Source organism: Hyperolius riggenbachi, chromosome 11 (genome assembly GCF_040937935.1).
Source record: "Hyperolius riggenbachi isolate aHypRig1 chromosome 11, aHypRig1.pri, whole genome shotgun sequence".
In the NCBI taxonomy this organism is placed as follows: domain Eukaryota; kingdom Metazoa; phylum Chordata; class Amphibia; order Anura; family Hyperoliidae; genus Hyperolius; species Hyperolius riggenbachi.
In genome coordinates, this window is record NC_090656.1 from 130,786,959 (window position 1) to 130,808,442 (window position 21,484).

At 45.2% G+C, this 21,484-nt stretch overlaps 1 protein-coding gene across 1 annotated transcript in view; it reads left to right on the forward strand.

The window, feature by feature from the left end:
- Nucleotides 1–21,484, forward strand: part of LOC137539166 (lamin tail domain-containing protein 1-like) — a 201,067-nt gene that overhangs the window by 55,118 nt on the left and 124,465 nt on the right. The window lies entirely within an intron of this gene.

Below are 21,484 nucleotides of genomic sequence, written 5' to 3' on the forward strand. Positions count from 1 at the left end.
ACTAGTTCCAGGGTGTCGAGACCACGGACCTCACACCCAAGACTAGGGATACTGTGTACTATCATATTATACTCCAGACTAGTTCCAGGGTGTAGAGACCACGGACCTCACACCCAAGATTAGGCATTGTTTGATATCTGTTATGACCTATTGCTTTTCTGACTATCCCTCTGCTTTCTGATTCGGTACCTACGCATATCTGATTATCTGTTGCCAACCCTGCCTGCCTTTGGATACCGAATCAGCCTTCTGTCTCTGTACCTTGTCTGTCCGTGTGTTGCCGACCTGGCTTGCCCGACCTTGAGAGCTATCTATCTTTAAGAGATAGTCTCCAGACCTGCTAGTGACATCCACCTTTCAGGTGTCACTCACTCACTGGTCCTTCCTACTTTCAGCCTGGAACTCCACCCCTTTGGAGGTCTCAGGCTGCTGGAAGGTTTTTGCACTTCTCAGAAGGCAGTATCGCCCATACTGCTAAAGACCACCTGCTCCTGGGGTGGTCTCACTCAAAGTTATTACTGTTGCACCAAACACTCACACTATATAGGTGTCCAGAGGTTAGTTATACTTGGATTATCGGTGATTCTGCAGATCATCAATAATCAGGTATATATCTGTATTCTTGGTGATACTGCAGAAGACCAATAATCAGATTCTCTCTGTGTGCTGACACCGATCGTTACAGAATGGCAGACCAAAACCAAATGGACGCACTTTACAGCCGTCTTGATGCACTCACCACTTCGGTGGAGAATTACACCCGAGTGCTGGACAGTCATCAGACCCAGATCAACGCTTTGTCTGGGTCTGTACAAGTCTTTCAGACGGCTATGAATACAGTGCGATCTGCTCCAAGTACAGACTTACTTATGCCTGTACCCGAAAGGTTTTCTGGTCACAGATCTGACTTCCAGAATTTCAGAAATCGAGTGTTATCCTACTTTGAGTTGAGGCCCAATTCATCAAGAACCGTGGCACAGAGGGTTACGTTCATTAAGACTCTGTTGTCAGGGGATTCTCAGACCTGGGCATATAGTCTCCAGACAGGGCAGAAAGCTTTAACCTCAGTTGAGGAATTTTTTAAAGGATACCTCAACTGAAATGTGACATAATGAGATAGACATGTGTATGTACAGTGCCTAGCACACAGATAACTATGCTGTGTTCCTTTTTTTTCTTTCTCTGCCTGAAAGCGTTAAATATCAGGTATGTAAGTGGCTGACTCAGTCCTCACTCAGACAGGAAGTGACTACAGTGTGACCCTCACTGATGAGAAATTCCCCCTTTTTACCTTTTTCTTGCTCTCAGAAGCCATTTTCTGCTAGGAAAGTGTTTTATAGTTGGAATTTCTTATCAGTGAGGGTCACACTGTAGTCACTTCCTGTCTGAGTCAGGACTGAGTCAGCCATTTACATACCTGATATTTAACGTTTTCAGGCAGAGAAAGAAAAAAAGGAACACAGCATAGTTATCTGTGTGCTAGGCACTGTACATACACATGTCTATCTCATTATGTCACATTTCATTTGGGGTATCCTTTAAAGCTATGGCTATAATTTATGATGATCCGGACATTGCCTCTACCGCTGAGCGGAAGCTCAAGACTCTGCGACAGGGCAAGGATCCGGTGGAAAATTATGCAACTGAGTTCAGGAAATGGGAAGTTTCAGCTAGATGGGACTCATTCACACTTCTGGACTGTTTTTTGTCAGGGTTGTCAGACGGGGTCTCTGATCTAATGTTGGGTCATCCTGAACCGAAGTCTATTGATGAGGCCATTTCATTAGCAGTCAGGGTTGATCGTCACCTACGTTACCAAAAACAGACTCGGAGCAGGAACAATGTGAGATATGTTTCCTACGCCTCGCCTCCATCCGTTTTACCTCCACCCGTTTCACCTCCTCCAGAACCAATGCAGATTTGTCGGTCAAAATTGTCCCAGGTGGAGCAGAGTCACAGAAAAACAGAACAGCTCTGTCTATGCTGTGCAGAGAAGGGTCACAGAGTGCAGAATTGTCCCAAGAAGTCGGGAAACGCTGCCGCCTAGGTGTAGTCGGAGGTAATACCCTAGGCGCGCAGTCTTTACCTCTAGACGATAAACGTTTGCTCCTCCCTTGTACTATATCTTGGGAGGATCAAACAGTGGCCACTGAGGCCTTCCCAGACTCTGGCTCAGCAGCCAACTTTATGGATTAAGAATTTGCAAAGAAATTAGGGAGTCCTATTTCTCCTTTGAATCAACGGATTCTGGTCACTGCAGTGGACGACTCTCCTCTGCAGAGTAAATACCCTCTGTCTCAGACCCCAGAGTTAAGGGTTACGGTGGGGGTGTTACACAAAGAGAGTCTACAATTTCTGGTTTTTGCGGATGACAACTTCCACGATCATTCTTGGCATGCCATGGTTACAACTTCACTCTCCTCAGATCAATTGGGCTTCAGGTCAGCTAACGAGCTGGTCTACCCATTGTCATCATCATTGTTTAGCGAAGGTAACCTTGGGTAACACCAAGATTCAGGTGGAAGGTTTGCCAAACCAGTATTCAGAATTTCCAGACGTGTTTAGTCCCAAATCAGCAGATAAACTTCCTCCTCATCGTCCTTTTGATTCAGGTCTCAGGTCTGGTTGTATGCCCCCTAGAGGTCATCTCTATAATTTATCTGGGCCAGAGAAATTGGCTATGCAAGAATACATCCGAGAAAATTTAGCTAAAGGTTTTATTCGTCCCTCTCGGTCACCAGCCGGGACAGGATTCTTTTTCGTGAAAAAGAAGGATGGAGGCCTCCGTCCATGCATTATCGGGGCTTAAATAAGATTACAGTAAAAAATCGTTATCCTCTGCCGTTAATTGACGATTTGTTTACCCAGGTCACCAATGCTAAGATTTTCTCAAAGCTGGATTTGAGGGGTGCATACAACCTTGTGCGTATCAGGGACGGTGATGAATGGAAGACGGCCTTTAACACACCCGACGGGCATTACGAGTACCTGGTGATGCCCTTCGGGTTGTGTAACGCCCCGGCCGTCTTCCAAGAGCTGATTAATGAGGTGTTCAGAGAGGTGTTGGGCAAATTCGTCTTGGTATGCTTAGACGATATACTGATTTTTTCTTCCAACATCTCAGAACACAGGAAACATGTTGGGTTTGTGCTACGAAAGTTGAGACAGAATATGCTGTATGCTAAACTGGAAAAATGCATTTTCGAAGTGACTTCTGTTGCCTTTCTGGGGTACATAATCTCGACCTCTGGCCTCTCTATGGACCCTGGAAAGGTTTTTGCTGTCTTGGAGTGGCCTCAGCCTGTAGTATTGAAGGCACTCCAGAGATTCCTGGGGTTCGCCAACTACTACAGGAGATTCATAAAGGGGTACTCTATGGTGATCTCACCTCTCACCAGTCTCACCAAGAAAGGGGCAGATACTTACCACTGGTCCCCAGAGGCCCATGCTGCTTTCTCCACTCTGAAGAAATTGTTCTGTTCTGCACCCATTTTGAGACATGTAGACGTCACCTTTCCCTTTATCGTGGAGGTTGATGCCTCAGAGGTAGGGGCAGGGGCTGTGCTGTCTCAGCATTCTGGTTTGCAGGGGAAACTTCACCCCTGTGCCTATTTTTCACGTAGGTTATCACCCGCAGAAAAAAACTACGATTTAGGCAACCGGGAACTTCTAGCCATCAAGTTGGCCTTTGAAGAATGGCGACATTGGTTAGAAGGGGCAGAACACACCATTACAGTTTACACTGATCACAAAAATTTGGAGTACATTGAGGGCGCTAAGAGACTTAGCCCCTGACAGGCCCGGTGGTCGTTATTCTTTTCGAGATTCAGATTTGTAATCACGTATACCCCTGGTAGTAAGAACATCAAGGCTGATGCCTTATCGAGGTGTTTTGAGCCCGGGACAGCACGGCCCTCAGCCCCTGATACCATTATACCTCAAAAGGTGATCCTGGCAGCCACCGAAACCTGAAAAGACTGGACTGTCACTCTGAGTCCATTCCAACAGGATGTTCCTGAGGGGAAGCCTGAGGGGGTCCTGTTTGTACCATTGCCTTTTCGACTACAACTGTTGCAGCTGTTTCATTCCCACAAGAATGCCGGGCATCCTGGGGCCACCAGAACTCAGGATCTAATTTCTAGATGTGCTTGGTGGCCGTCTTTGGCAACAGACTGTAAGGAGTTTGTGAGAGAGTGTGCAGTGTGTGCTAGAAGCAAACCCTCCCGTCAGGCACCTGTTGGAACTTTGCAGCCTTTACCAGTTCCGAGTGAGCCTTGGAGCCATTTGTCCATGGATTTTGTGGGCGAACTCCCCAGGTCTGAGGGCATGAAGGTCATTTGGGTGGTAGTCGATCGATTCAGTAAGATGGCTCATTTTGTTCCCCTGAAAGGACTCCCCTCGGCCCAGGAGTTGGCTGATCTCTTCATCCAGCACATTTACCGGCTGCATGGCATTCCGGAAAATATAGTGTCAGATCGGGGAGTCCAATTTGTATCTAAATTTTTGAGGGCATTTTGCCATCAGTTAGACATGGATCTTTCTTTCTCATCAGGCTACCACCCACAGACCAATGGCCAGACCGAAAGAGTCAATCAGTCCCTGGAACAGTTCCTGAGATGTTATGTTGCAGGTGCACAAACCGACTGGATAAAATTTTTGCCGTTTGCAGAATTTGCACACAACAATCTGAGAAGTTCCTCCTCAGGATTTTCCCGATTTCAGGTAGTGACAGGAAGGTCACCTAAGTTTGCACCATTGCCAGTGGCTTCTACTCCATTCCCAGCCCTGGAGAATTGGCAGAGGTCCTTAAAGCAAATTTGGGAAATAGTGAAAAGAAATTTGGGGAAGGCTTTTCAGAACCAGAATAAACAGGCTGACAAGAGACGTTCTAATGAATGGGAATTCTCTCCAGGGAACTTTGTCTGGGTGTCCACACAACATTTGGCTCTAAAGCAACTGTCGCCCAAGCTAGGCCCTAGATTTGTGGGTCCCTTTCCAGTGGCCAGAAAGATCAATAATGTCACTTATGCCATTGATCTCCCTACCAGCATGCGAGGTGTGAGATCTTTCCATGTGTCCTTACTCAAGCGGTGCACGTGGATTCCGCTCCCCCCCTGTGTTGATTGATGATTAATCTGAGTATGAGATTGAAAAGATTCTGGACTCACGCTTGTACAGAACTCCGTGCAGTATCTGGTTCACTGGAAGGGATATGGCATAGAGGAGAGAACTTGGGTGCCAGACTGTCGTATGCATGCAGAGGAATTGAAGAAAGAATTCCATGACTTGCACCCTGGAAAGCCTGGTGGGAAGTGTCCGGAGTCCACTCCTCAGGGGGAGGGGGGTACTGTGATAAAACGCGGAAAAGCCGCCGCGTGTACTGGCGGCAAGGCGGTTGATTATAGAGCTATCTCTCTCTTTAAGAGATAGTCTCCAGACCTGCTAGTGACATCCACCTTTCAGGTGTCACTCACTCACTGGTCCTTCCTACTTTCAACCTGGGACTCCACCCCTTTGGAGGTCTCAGGCAGCTAGAAGGTTTTTGCACTTTTCAGAAGGCAGTATCGCCCATACTGCCAAAGACCACCTGCTCCTGGGGTGGTCTCACTCAAAGTTATTACTGTTGCACTAAACACTAACACTATATAGGTGTCCAGAGGTTAGTTATACTTGGATTATCAGTGATTCTGCAGATCATCAATAATCAGGTATATATCTATATCTGTATTCTTGGTGATACTGCAGATCACCAATAATCAGATTCTCTCTGTGTGCTGACACCGATCGTTACAATTCTGCAGTGGTGTTAAAAACTATTTGCCCCCTTCCTGATTTCTTATTGTTTTGCATGTTTGTCACACTTAAATGTTTCTGCTCATCAAAAAACATTAACTATTAGTCAAAGATAACCTAATTGAACACAAAATGCAGTTTTAAATGATGGTTTTTATTATTTAGTGAGGAAAAAAAACTCCAAATCTACATGGCCCTGTGTGAAAAAGTGATTGCCCCCCCCTGTTAAAAAATAACTTAAAGGTGGTTTATTACACCTGAGTTCAATTTCTGTAGTCACCCCCAGGCCTGATTACTGCCACACCTGTTTCAATCAAGAAATTTAAATAGGAGCTATCTGACACAGAGAAGTAGACCAAAAGCACCTCAAAAGCTAGACATCATGCCAAGATCCAAAGAAATTCGGGAACAAATGAGAACAAAAGTACTGTAATTGAAATCTATCAGTCTGGTAAAGGTTATAAAGCCATTTCTAAAGCTTTGGGACTCCAGCGAACTACAGTGAGTGCCATTATCCACAAATGGCAAACACATGGAACAGTGATGAACCTTCCCAGGAGTGGCCGGCCGACCAAAATTACCCCAAGAGCGCAGAGAAAACTCATCCAAGAGGCCACAAAAGACCCCAGGACAACATCTAAAGAACTGCAGGCCTCACTTGCCTCAATTAAGGTCAGTGTTCACGACTCCATCATAAGAAAGAGTCTGGGCAAAAACGGCCTGCATGGAAGATATCCAAGGCGCAAACCACTTTTAAGCAAAAAGAACATTAAGGCTCGTCTCAATTTTGCTAAAAAAAACATCTCAATGATTGCCAAGACTTTTGGGAAAATACCTTGTGGACCGACGAGACAAAAGTTGAACTTTTTGGAAGGTGCGTGTCCCGTTACATCTGGCGTAGAAGTAACACAGCATTTCAGCAGAAGAACATCATACCAACAGTAAAATTTGGTGGTGGTAGTGTGATGGTCTGGGGTTGTTTTGCTGCTTCAGGACCTGGAAGGCATGCTGTGATAGATGGAACCATGAATTCTACTGTCTGCCAAAAAATCCTGAAGGAGAATGTCCGGCCATCTGTTCGTCAACTCAAGCTGAAGCGATCTTGGGTGCTGCAGCAGGACAATGACCCAAAACACACCAGCAAATTCACCTCTGAATGGCTGAGGAAAAACAAAATGAAGACTTTGGAGAGGCCTAGTCAAAGTCCTGACCTGAATCCTATTGAGATGTTGTGGCATGACCTTAAAAAGGCGGTTCATCCCGGACGGCTTTACGAATGAATATTACAAATGTTTTTCTAACATATTAGCTCCTAAACTCTCTGACTTATTCAATTCTTTCATGACAACTGGCTATATACCTCCAGAACTCACATCAGCAACCATCTCGGTCATTCCTAAACCGGGAAAAGATACTAGTCTTGCCTCCAACTATAGACCTATCTCCTTATTAAACTGTGACTTAAAATTATATGCAAAAATGTTGGCAAATCGCTTATTCCCTATACTACCGCAATTAACGGATGCAGACCAAGTAGGCTTCACGAAAGGTAGGCAGGCTCCAGATGGCACCAGAAGGGTTCTAAATGTTCTACATTACTTGAACACCAGTCGGAGGCCTTCTCTGTTCCTTGCCCTGGACGCGGAGAAGGCCTTCGATAGGGTTCACTGGGGCTTCCTGAGTGAGGTACTGAGCAGATTTGGGCTAAAGGGAAACTACCACACGGCGGTGATGGCGCTATACCAAAATCCCTCAGCTAAAGTAACAACCTCTGGGTTCTTATCAAAAAAAATTTACATCAAAAATGGCACCAGACAGGGGTGCCCCTTTTCACCCCTCATCTTTACCCTGCTAATGGAAACACTAGCCATATCTATACGTAATAACCCAGAAATAACAGGAATAAAAATGAAACAACAGACTAGCCTAATCAACCTATTTGCAGACGATGTCCTGCTAACGATATCTAACCCTTATAAATCTCTAGAGCAAATATGGAACGCCCTTAACACATTTTCGTCAGTCTCTTTCTATAAAATAAATGAATCGAAGTCACTTCTGCTAGACTTTAACCTGCCCCTCACTACAAAAAAAAAGATATCCCAGAGATTTCCATTCCCTTGGGCCAAACAATCGCTGGATTACCTTGGTATCAAAATACCCAAACATTTCTCAGACCTCTATGCACTCAACTTCAAACCAGCCCTATCAATCTGGAAATCAGATGCAATGAGAATTAGCAAGTTAGAACTGACTCCCACAGGTTAAATAGCAGCATTTAAAATGCAGATCTTACCAAAAATTTTATATCTTTTTCGCACAATACCCATCTTTTTACCAAATAAATTCTTTAAGGAATTAAAAAAACTGCTCCTATCATATATTTGGGGGAAAAAGCGCCACAGAATAGCTCTCAACACACTAATGATACCCTCCTCTCAAGGTGGGTTTGGTCTTCCAGACCTTCAAAAATATCATAAAGCATGTATCTTGGACATGATAAGATACTGGTGGAACACAACCCACGGAAAAAAATGGGTTCTTTGGGAAAACTCAGCCCAGTGCAGCGTCAATCTGAAAAATCTACTATCCCTATCTGCTCTGCCCCGCAAAAATATAATCAAATTACCCCCAATTATCAATCTAACGACCCAAACATGGGCAGAATTACTTAAAGAACTACCAATAGACCAAACCGCCTGTAAAATCCCAATAAACATTCCAGCTTTAACAGGACATATTCACCATTTTTCATATCACAAATGGCTAAAATTAGGTATATCTTCTCTAACCGACATTACACAGGACAACAAACTAATGTCTTTCTCCTCCCTAACAGCCAAATTTCCGGGGTTCGAACACACAAAGTTCCAATTTATCCAAGTAGCTCATTGGTTACAAACATATCGCACAACAGAAATTACTATACCATGCCAGGTATTAACGCTAATTGACAGCCCACTCCAATATAGAGGGGGTATATCAGCCTGGTACCAAATCCTATCACAGAACAAATCCAACCCTTTAGAAAAATACGCAGCATTCTGGTCCACAGAGCTGCACTCGCGAATCACAGTAACAGATTTCATTAGAGCCCACAACACTCTTAGAAAACTATCCAAATGCTCTTCACATCTGGAGACCTCAAAAAAAATATTTTATAAGTGGTATACCACTCCCAGACTGCTAGCCAGCTTTTCCTCTACGCAGTCCCCCCTATGTTGGAGAAACTGTGGAGAACAAGGCACGATATGCCACTTACTGTGGGAATGCCCCAAAATCCAAACCCTCTGGACCGCCATCTCAAGCATAATATCAACTCTCACAAAAACACAGATGATGTTACCCCCGGAATTGGCGCTCTTTCTAATTGGCCTAGATAAAATCCCTTACAATTACAGGAAAATAGTTGCACACATTATCAGCGCATCCAGACAGGCTATTCTATCCAACTGGATGACGGACAACATCCCACCAGTCTCCAAAATCATACAAAACACCCATTGCAATCTGGAAATGGAAAACTCAATTTCCCAACACTACAACTCAAGCACCAACCCTCCTACCCCTAATATTGACTGGGCAAAACTAGCACTAAAGCATATCTAATATTCACCCTTGACAAGTTTATATTAACACTAGACTAAGACATAAATAAGCCGAAATAGAAAAAAAAATAAACAAATAAATAAATAAATATTTAAATAAGATAAACCTATAAGTAGACAAATAAACCCATTACAATATCCTCTTACCCTTCCCGTCCCATACCCTTCCCAACGCCCTATTACCACCCCTCCCCACACTCACTCTGCTGAGGCAAATTGCGCGTACTTAAGTTACCTACCATGGAGTTTAGAGGGTAGGCTAAACCTGGGCAAAGTAAAGAAATGGATGATTATATCAGTCCTTTCTAAATGCACGATATACGTGTTTCTTTAGTTCCCTTTCCCTATGTTGATCTCAAGTAACAAAAGTAAGGGGCCCTCAGGCCTAGCTTCTTCAGTTACTATAGTTAACAGAAAAGATGTCAAATGTTCAAATAGTAATTACATGTTTCAAAAGGAAGAAATTACTAGATAACAGGTGATATACTATGATACTCATTGCTGATATATTGTTTAAAATTCAATGGACTAAACTGTCATGCAATTCTTATTAACGAAACCTGTATTCTATGTTATGCTTCAATAAAAATTTAATATTAAAAAAAAAAAAAAAGGCGGTTCATGCTATAAAACCCTCAAATAAAGCTGAATTACAACAATTCTGCAAAGATGAGTGGGCCAAAATTCCTCCAGAGCGCTGTAAAAGACTCGTTGCAAGCTATCGCAAACGCTTGATTGCAGTTATTGCTGCTAAGGGTGGCCCAACCAGTTATTAGGTTCAGGGGGCAATTTCTTTTTCACACAGGGCCATGTAGGTTTTGAGGTTTTTTTCTCACTAAATAATAAAAAACATCATTGAAAACTGCATTTTGTGTTCAATTATGTTATCTTTGACTAAATGTTAACGGTTTTTGATGAGCAGAAACATTTAAAGAGGAACTTCAGCCTAAACAAACATACTGTCATTAAGTTACATTATTTATGTTAATTAGAATAGATAGGTAATATAATCTCTTACCTACCCTGTTTTAAAAGAACAGGCAAATGTTTGATTTCATGAGGGCAGCCATCTTTTTGGTTTAAAGGAGGTGACAGGGAGCATGAGACACAGTTCCAACTGTCCTGTGAGCTGATCACCACTCCCAGTTGCTAGCCAACGGGAATAACAACATAGGAAATCCCATCATGCTCTGCACAGCATCAGGGGAAAAAAGCCCGGGCAGTTTTCTTTGATGGGTGGAGCTTAGATAAAAATGCAGCTAAAAATGATGCTTTGGTAAGAAAAACAAAGTTCTGATGCTGTGAAACTGTTAAAGAAACACCAAGCCTTTTCAGTGCTGCTGAGTAGATTTTTAGTCTGGAGGTTCACTTTAAGTGCGACAAACATGCAAAAGAATAAGAAATCAGGAAGGGGCAAATAGTTTTTCACACCACTGTATATGCAGACCACCAATATTTAAAGATGTAGCTGACTACATCTACAATACATTTTGTGTGTGTGGGGCCGGTAAAAAAGCCTCAGGGGCCACATTCAGCCCGCGGGCCTTAGTTTGAGGACCACTGATCTAAAGGAATGGGGGGAAACAAGAGGTTGGGAAGTATGCAGTATACATACAGGCAGTGTGTGTTTAGGTTATCTAGTAAGGAGTACAACTTGTGTAGTATGTAGTATGACCAAGATGGCGCCTGCATGGGTCGCCTCGGTCACATGGCTCCTGGCTTTTTTGTAGTTTTTAGCAGTTTTTAGTTTTTTGGCTCCTGGCTTTTTTGCAGTTTTTAGCAGTTTTTAGCAGCTGTCTTTAGTATTCCTTTAGTATTTATATCAGCCTAGGATCACCCGCTCACCTGACATAACTTGGATCCTGCACGGACCGCACATCGCCCCCCCCACGCCGACTCAACCTCTGGTTCTCGCTGGCTCCCGCCGCCGCATCGGTCTCCGCTACTGGGCCCTCTGCTTCTGGTCCCGCTGGCCCCACCGCATCGGTCCGACTGCTCTCCGTACCACAGCCTCCGCACACAGGATCCCGTCTGGCGCCGCTACATTGGACAGTCCGGTTATACGGCCCCCGCAGCCTCACTGATTCTGCCGAGGATCCCGCCGAGGATTTATATCCAGCAGCCGATGCGGTTCTTCCGCCCATCCGATGCCGGCATCCTATGGGCACTGGGCTGGCCATCTCCCCTCTCCAGCTGGAATCCCCTGCCGCTCCGCCAGCAACCCGCTCACCAGGAATTCTTTCACCTCTCTTCCCCTGCACGCCGCATCCCGTGCTCCAAGGAGGCCGGGGCCTGCACATCCCGGCCGGCTGTTCTCCGCTGTGGACCCGACTGGCCCCCCTACCGGAGCTGATACCGCCCTGCCTCCTGCCGCCTCCCCATCGCCGGCACGGGTTCCTTTGCTGTCTGTGGGGCTTTCCTCGGCGCCACCTCTCAGCCCCAGGAAAACATCAGCACGTGGCCACGGGGATTTGCCTGAGCAAGGGGTCACCAGGCCCCCGCCGTCCCAGCAGACTAGCCGTCGGTAGCCAGCATTCCTCCTGGCTCAGCACCCACAGGGGACCAAATCCATGGCCTGATCAGTGAGTCGCACTCGGGGCCCACTTTCTGAACGGTGAGCGGCTAACTTTTCTAACTCCCTTGGATTACGTTTTCCATCAATTGTGCTTGTTCTGTCTGCCACTCTGCTTCCCAGCTTATCACTCATGCCAGCACTGTATACTGTATGCTTCTGCTCCTTGAACGTCTAATGGGCCTGTTCTGTATGCCACCCTCACCCCAGATCTCTTTTTGTGCCTGTACTGCATGCCACCAGCACACTGTTCTGTATGCCACCTGCACCCCAGATCACCATTGTGCCTCAGAAACACTATCGTGCCCGTACTGCATGCCACTTGGCTCCTCGGATTACTACTAGGCCTGTACTGTATCCCCCACCTGTGTACTGTATACCCACTTGCACCTCAGACCAGTACTAGGGTGCCTATTCTGTCTGCACTGGTACTGTTATTGCTCTAAAAGCACCATTGATTACCATCGGGCCTGCTCTGTATGCCGTTCTGCACCGCGGACTAACTAAGACTGGACTGTTATCTGTTATCCGCGCCCCTCTCCGCTCGCCGCTGAATCTATCCTGCCTTGCACTGCCTGCTCAGACTGGCCTGGCACCAAACTGATCCCGGAATGGGCCAAGAACAGCCCCTCTCCCAGCACATCGTCACCTTGTCCAGGGAGGAGCTGCTGCACTGGGAACCCCTAGTCCACAACAACGAAGATGCTCCCCTGCGCGACGTGGTTAATGCCCACTTCAATAAGCTGGTTGCATACCGCGCCATGGGAAAACGCCGCCACAGGGGGAGGAGGGCAGGAGCACTTGTGAGACTCAAGAAGAAGGGCCTTCGCTCTCCTGTCCCTGCCATCCTTCTAGCGAATGTGCGTTCACTCCCGAACAAGATGGACGAACTGCTTCTTCTACTAGGGAGCAAGCCCTTAATTGGCAGGAACACCCCAGTTCTCTGCTTTACTGAAACCTGGCTGAGCGACAGTACCCCGGACAATACTCTTCTGGTGCCAGGCCACGACATCTTTCGAGCCGACAGAGATCAGGCTCTCTCTGGAAAGAAGCGCGGAGGAGGCATATGCTTCTACATAAACACCTCCTGGTGCACCAACTCCACCATCCTCAGCAAGATCTGTTCCCCCGATGTTGAGCTACTGGCCATCAACTGCAAGCCACAGTACTCACCCAGGGAGTTTACATCCTTTGTTCTCTTTGGAGTCTACATCCCCCCCGATGCAAACACCAAGAGCGCCCTGCAAATTCTTAGCGACAGCATCCTGAGGTGGGAAACTGCTCTTCCAGAAGCCCTCTTCATCATCCTGGGGGATTTCAACAGCGCCAACCTCCGCCAGGAACTGCCCCGGTACAAGCAGCACATCACCTGCCCCACCAGGAACCACAACACCCTGGACCACTGCTACACAGTGCAAAAGACCGCATACAAGGCCACCCAGGGAGCTGCCCTGGGGAATTCCGATCACTGCCTAATTCACCTGATCCCCACCTACCGCAGGCTCCTGGAAACCGCCAAGCCTATCATCAGGACTGTCAAAAAGTGGACAGAGGACGCAAAGCTGGAGCTGCAGGCATGCTTGGATTGCACGGACTGGTCGGCCCTGCAGGCACCCACCTTGGCGGAATGGACAGAGAATGTGACCAACTAAGACCTTCAAGGTCTTCCCTAACAATAAGCCCTGGTTCACCAGTAAACTGCATCGACTCCGGAAACTCAAGGAAGAGGCGCACAAGTCCGGCACCTCAGCTGAGTTCAGGGAGGCCAGAAATACCCTGAACCGGGAACTAAAAGCTGCAAGGAGGGCCTACTCCGACAAGCTGAAGCTCAGTCTCCAATCAAACAATTCCCGGGAGTTCTGGAAAGGTCTTAGGGCAGTTACCAACTTCAAATCCGCCCACCAACAGGCGATCCCTAGCATACAACTAGCCGAGGAACTCAATGAGTTTTATTGTAGGTTCGAGCACCTCACCACACCGAAGGATATCCCCCCCCCCTCCACCCATCCCACGGGGGCATGACGATGCCTCAGCGTCTATTAAAGTCCAGGAAGAGGATGTACTGCGTCAACTCCGCAAACTCAACCGCAGGAAGGCTGCAGGCCCGGACGGCGTGTCATCAATGTGTCTAAAAACCTGTGCAGTCCAGCTAGCTCCCATCCTTACCTCCATCTACAATAGGTCCCTAGCTGAAGGCGAGGTTCCCCCTTGCTTCAAAAGGTCCACAATTATCCCAGTCCCCAAGAAAACAGGAAACACTGAACACAACAACTTTAGACCCGTAGCCCTCACTCCCATCATCATGAAGGTCCTTGAGCGACTAGTTCTTGCTGTCCTGAAGAGCTCCACTGATGCCCTCCTCGATCCTCATCAATTCGCGTATAGGGCGAACAGGTCAGTTGAGGATGCCATCAATGTCAGCCTGGCGTACATCACAGAGCATCTCGACAGACCTGGCTCCTATGCCAGAATCCTGCTCTTGGACTTTAGCTCGGCCTTCAACACCATTCGCCCGGACATTCTGCTCAACAACCTGGTGCAACTTGAGGTCGACCCATCCCTCTGCAGGTGGGTCGGGGACTTCCTCACGAACAGAACACAGCAAGTCAAGCTCCTCCAGCGTGAGAACCACCAACATAGGGGCGCCGCAGGGGTGTGTACTGTCCCCACTTCTGTTCTCCCTTTACACCAACAATTGCACCTCAACTGCTGACTCTGTTAAGATCATCAAATTCGCGGATGACACAACCATCATCGGTCTCATCAGCAGCAACGAAGAGCAGGCCTACCGCAGTGAGATTGAGAGGATCTGCAACTGGTGCAAGGAGAACAATCTCGTCCTCAATGCATCCAAGACTGTCGAACTAATTGTAGACTTCAGAAAACTCCCTCCCGCCCTCCCACCAGTTCTCATTGAGGAGACTGAAGTCTACAGGGCTCCAAGTGTTCGGTTCCTGGGCACCACCATCACCAGTGACCTAAGATGGGGGCAAAATACCACCAGAATCCAGAAAAATGCCCAGCGGAGGCTATTTTTCCTACGCCAGTTGAAGAAATTTGGCATCCCACGTGTTCTGCTCACCAGTTTCTACTCCGCAACAGTCGAGTCTATCCTCTGCTCCTCCATCATTGTCTGGTATACGGGGGCCAACGCTAGAGACAAGTACAAACTTCAGAGAGTAATCAGCGCTGCGGAAAAGATCATTGGCACGACCCTGCCCCCTCTCGATCTCCTCCACGCTGCCAGAATGATGAAAAGAGCCAGCAGGATCTCCCAAGACCTCTCCCACCCGGGAAGCCACTTCTTTGAGCCCCTCCAATCGGGCCACCGCTTCAGAGTAGTCCGCTCCAGAACCACGAGGCGTAGAAACACCTTTTTTCCCCAGGCAGTCCTAATCCTGAACACTCCCCCCGAACACTCCACCCACCTGGTCCCCTCAAGCTTAGCCCATGCACAACGCAGTTCCCCAGTCGCCAACACTGACTCTAGCCCCCGCCTGTAACCATGCACCAATGTTATGCTGATATACCTGTTAATGCATGTATTTATGTATGTATGTCTTATTTCTTTTTGCTCTCCGCCATTGCCATGTGTACCACAACCAATTCCGGGGGCGCCAACAGCGCACTCGGCGAATAAAAGCGATTCTGATTCTGATTCTGATTCTGAACTTGGTGAATGGCCTAATTTAGATCCTTTATCATTTTTTTGTTTTACATTTATCGCTTATTTGCATTGTTAGGGAAAGAAAAAGTACCTCATATTCCTAAGCTGAGGCTACTCGATTTTAACTACTTATTGCCATTATACAGTATAATGCCGCAATAGCATGTCTGTACGCTGAAAATCATTGCAAATACCGGTAAGTCTTTACTGTTCAAGTAATCCCCATAGTTCAAAGTGATGAGAGAAGCTAATTTATTCACTGCCTCTGATGAGTCCCAGCCCAGAGCTCTGATATGTGCAATAGCAGCGGAGTCTGAGTTCACACATCATGCAAGACATTTTTAGATAACTGCTTGCATTTATCACCTTAGTACTCCAGTATACTGTACATTCCTCCCTGTGACCTTCATGTTTCAGTAGGTGGTCTGCTGCAATCCAGTCTGGACTGGAATGAGTCAATAAGTTTTGCTTGTAACCTTGTACTGATCAGCGACAACAACATCAAGATATATAAAATCAAATAAAAATTGAATACATGAATTTACAAATCACTGAAAAACTATATGTGATTAAAAATAGTACAAAGACAACATATCAAATTTTGTAACTAAGATTGTTATTGATCTAGGAAAATACATTCTTATTTTGAATTTGATGCATGTATATGAGTATACTACATAGGCAATCAAAGCATCCTTCACCCTCTCCTACCAATCTCTGGCCAGCAGCAGTGCAATGTAGCTGCAGCATGTGGCAAATCACTGCCTAACCATCCATCTGTGGTACTGCCTCCTGTAGTGATGTAACACTGCACTTACGCATTTTGGGGTTCTACCCCTTCATGAGAGTCAGACTGACCTTTAACCTCTCCTAAAGTTTAGGAAATTTAACAATTCTGGTTTCCCTTCATGCCCCCAAAAAGGTTCGGGTTTCACACACCTTGGGATCTTTATTTTAACACAGTAAGGACTTTTCTCGTCCTGATGTGCTCTGGGACTAATTTAAAAGCTCTATGAATGGAATCTTGAGCTTGGAGAAAAGACATTTAAAAGATGAGTTCACCTTACAAGAATTCCAGTTAGCCCAGTCAACAGACCAACTAGAGTTAGATTGTATCACTGACCATCTCCAATAAGTAGAAGATGTGGTACACAAACAAATCAAATATGCGTTAATGGATGCTGGAGAAAAAAAGTGATGTGCAGGTCAATAGCACCTGTATTTAATGCAAAATAAAGTCAATAAAGTTTTTTAACTGCGCTCAAATATCAAGAAAGTGAAGAAATACAAATCAAACGTCACCATCCACGACTGATCCACTGTGTTATCCAGAGGAAGGAATCATGGGTCACAAAGATGACATTCCAAGGAACACGTATAACTTATCCACTTCAGACCATCACGTAAGAGCCCTCTTCTTTCTTCCTTTTACATGACTTATGTGATGTTAAAAAACTTTATTGAAGTAGAAGATGTTGGAAAAGGTCTCAAAGAATAACATTCAACACTTAGAGGAGTCCCAAATCTTTTTTGGCATGAACATGGGGGTTGGCACTCACGGCAAGGTCCCATACCGCTTCTAATTTAAGATATTAGACTCTCACGGATAGCTTTTCACTAATTCAGATAAAATTAGTTAAGCTTTCTGTCAATGCTTCCAAGCTGTGCATACTTTGAACAGTGCCTTTACTACTTACCCATCACATGTTTTTAAGTTAGCTAATAAATGGTATTCTGATTCAAAACTTTCTGATTGCCAGCATAATACAATACTTAACCAGGACCGACAAACAAATGTACAGTATGTAACCAGTATAAAACTTATAGACATTAAGAGTCTTGCAAAGATCCTTTCTACAACCGTGAATAAAATGATCACTAGCCTTCAATGGAGATCAATGAACAGGATAGTCCACAAAACAAATATATAAATATGACAACATTGTGGGAAAGGGTTATAGTCACATTTTACTCTGCTGTTGCTCAGTACAATTACCTTGTTTAAGCACTGTTTTTTCCAAGTTCAGCTTTGAATGAAGATTTTTTTTACCTCTATTAATCTTCTTTACTTATGACTGGTGTCCAGATTAGCAACCAAGGGCTGGGTTTTGCCTCACTCCCCCCTATGTACACGGGATAATGTATTGAGTGCCCTCATTGTTCCCTTGCCTTAGACCCTCCGGCAATGGTATTTAGAACCCAAGATGCAAGGTCTAATGCTGGGAATACACATTGAGATTTTTCAGAAGATTTGCTGTGCAATCGATTTTCCGATCATTTTTTCTGATCGATTTCCATTTACTTCTATGAGAAATCGATCAGAAATACGATCGAAAATCAGATTGTACGAGTCGGAAATTATCAATCGAAACATCTGTCTGCCAAAAAATTTCATGGTGTATTCCCAGCATCAAGGTATAAATCAATGATACAGTCTTGATTGTCCAATCTTGCCAAATATATGTAATAGAGATCTTAGCTTAGGCTGTTTAACTATGTGGGATCCCCCCCCTCCCCCCACCCCAGATCATTGTTGGAGTCCTGATATATTTTCTACTGGCTTTAGAATATTCAGAATCAAACTAAGGACCAGTAGAGTCACCGCCTAATACCAGTCCCTATGCCCTACTTCTGTTATGAAATATTGGATAAGCTGGTCATAGGTAACAGACTTTTTATAACCCATCAGATGGAGGGATTTAGATTTGCCCATTGCCTCAAAGCATTACTAAGCATCTCAAATCGCTCAGCGAATCAGATGGTTTGCTGCTAATACTGGCCGTGAACTATAGCCATTCAAAGCCACTAGTACTGCTAAACTGCTACTGTGCAAACGTCTACAAGGTAGAGCTGGTAGAACACCTGTCTCTTCCACAATATCAGGCCCCGTTTATTTGGGAGAAATCATTTAAAATCCTCTCTACAGAACAAAATGGTATACTCCTCTCTGCAATATTACAGCTCTTAAAGAATTAGCTGCTTACCACTTCCTTTTGGCATGTGAAGAGTATATTGTTCCTAGGCCAAATAGTTTCTAAGGGCAAATTGACCTTATTTGACAGTTAAATTCATCTCTCGAGAATTGTTCAGATTCCTGCACTTCTTCTGTGCCTTTACACCTCTGTTCCTTCTCAGACAATAAATGGTATATCCTGATTTATATGTCTTGCTTCTACTGATGGCTAACACTGTAAAATATTCTACTGTTCCCTGTTAAGGCTCTTTCATACTATAAACATCAGTGGGAATTTTTAAAAATAGATTGCAATGGGACCTTTCAGATGTATGTGTTGCATTTGCTTGAGCATTTGTATTGCGAGTTATTAAAAGCACTGCGTACAGGCCTGGATTTACCTCACAGGAGCCTATAGGCACAGATGCCCTGGCACCTTAGACTTCACCCTCCATGAACCTACAAACCCCAGCCAAACTGGACTGCAAGTGTGCTGGCTGCTCCAGCTTCTCCTTTACCGCCCTTGCCCATCATAGGTAGCTACAGGTGCCCCTTATTATTAGGCATCTAAAGGTACCCTCAATATTAAGTAGATATAGGTGCCCCCAAGTATAAGGTAGCTAGAGGACCCTCAGTATTAGGTAGCTAGAGGTGCCCCTGACTGAAGAGAGATCTCATCAGTGGAATGCCGAGACCCGGGTGAGTAACCTAACCTCTTATTTACACAATCATCAGGACTCTACATAGAAAAGGAGGGAGATGCTCAGGGAGGGGAGTAAACCACCTCTTCATCATCAGGCACCTATAGGCACATGCCTACAGTGCCTTATGGTAAATCCGGCCCTGACTACGTAGCGTACTGCATTTTTGGCCAAAAACATATAAATTTTTTTCTCTCCATACCTATGAATAGGAGAAAAGGCACTCTAAAAAAATGTATGTCTGAGTGAAAGAAAATGTAGCACTGTCAAATGTACTATACACTTTTGCAAGCACACATGCAAAGTTGTAGACTGTACTTGAATGAGCCGTTAGTCCAGTTGTTTTAGCAGGTTTTCTATCAAACATAACTAATAGATTACAATAGATTGACCTTGTAGTGAGTGAGAGATGGTGGCTCTCATATTTGTTTCCTTTTAATCAATGCCAGTCACCAGGCTGTCCTACTGACACTTCAAACCACTGACTCAGGAGAGGTATGCAACTCAGATGCACTGACCAATGTGTGACTACACTGGCTGCATGCGTGTTTCAGGTGTACGATTCAGAAGCCAGATATCAGCAGGAAGGCCTTGGCATTGGCATTCTTTAAAAGGAAATAAATATGGCAGCCTCCATATCCACCTCACTTTAGGAAGACAATGCTGTATTAAAAGCATTTCATAAATCTTAATGAGCTCATCACCGTGGATAGTCATTGTGGCTAGCTAATAAAGATATTTTTTATTTTATATCTTGTAAACACTCTTTAATAGCCCGTTTATAAAGAGAGGGAGAGGAGAGGCGGCACTAGTTGCTAGATGGCAACCTTGTGGGGGTCGGTGGTCAAGGCTAACCTGTGCCTCCGGATCACGAACAATGTATACAACCAAATCGATAGAAGATAGAATCCGGGCACCAGTATGTTGCAAGTTGCCACATTTATTTCATCCCACACAAAGACAGACACATGTGCATAGGGCTGGTCTAACAGCCGTTTCACAAGCCCACACGCTTGCTTCCTCAGAGACAATAAGCCCAAATACAATGACATATTATATAGTATACAAACATTTCCGCAATTGATTGCGTGCATATGGAAGGAGGAGGGAGGAGAAAGGGAGGATCCACTCACCGCTCAGCCGATTGGTTCGTTACCGAGCGTGTATCCACTCTGATAACACGCCCCGAGCCTCCCGGAGAGCACCGCATATAAGCTCCACCCCTTTCGGGGAGGGTACTTCCTGGAATTTTCCTCCACTCGTAGTTACCTGCGTCATACGCATGGTGACATCACTATGCGTGCAAACATCCGGGTGGTACCAACGAACCAGCATCCGCGTTCCATTCCAGGGCAGCACGGTGGCGTAGTGGTTAGCTCTCTCGCCTTGCAGCGCTGGGTCCCTGGTTCGAATCCCAGCCAGGGCACTATCTGCAAAGAGTTTGTATGTTCTCTCCGTGTCTGCGTGGGTTTCCTCCGGGCACTCCGGTTTCCTCCCACATTCCAAAAACATACAGATAAGTTAATTGGCTCCCTCTAAAATTGGCCCTAGACTACAGTACTTACACTTCATAATATAGACATATGGCAATGGTAGGGATTAGATTGTGAGCTCCTTTGAGGGACAGTTAGTGACAAGATATATATATATATATACACTGTACAGCGCTGCGTAATATGTCGGCGCTATATAAATACTAAATAATAATAATAATAATAAAAATTCAGCTGGTAACCAAGGGAACGCGTCTAGCAGCGGCGAACTCCACCTCCTCCTACAGACAGAGAAGGGAAAATAAAAAAGACATTTTTTAAAAACAGTAAAAAACAGTGGGCTCATCTTAAAAAGAAGAGAGAAAGGCTACATCAGTATAGAAATTGCATAATGTTATATTGAAGGGGGAACGCTATAGCAGCATTATACATCGATCCTACATGATCTAAAAAGCCTGTTCTTTTGCAGGTATAAATCTGACCTACAGAGCCATTAAACATATAACACAGAATACCCTGATCTTTTTAGATCATGTAGGATCAATGTATAATGCTCCTATAGCGTTCCCCCTTCAATATGACATTATGCAATTTCTATACTGATGTAGCCTTTCTCTCTTCTTTTTAAGATGAGCCCACTGTTTTTTACTGTTTTTAATAAATTTGTATGTCTTTTTTCTTTTCCCTTTTCTGTCTG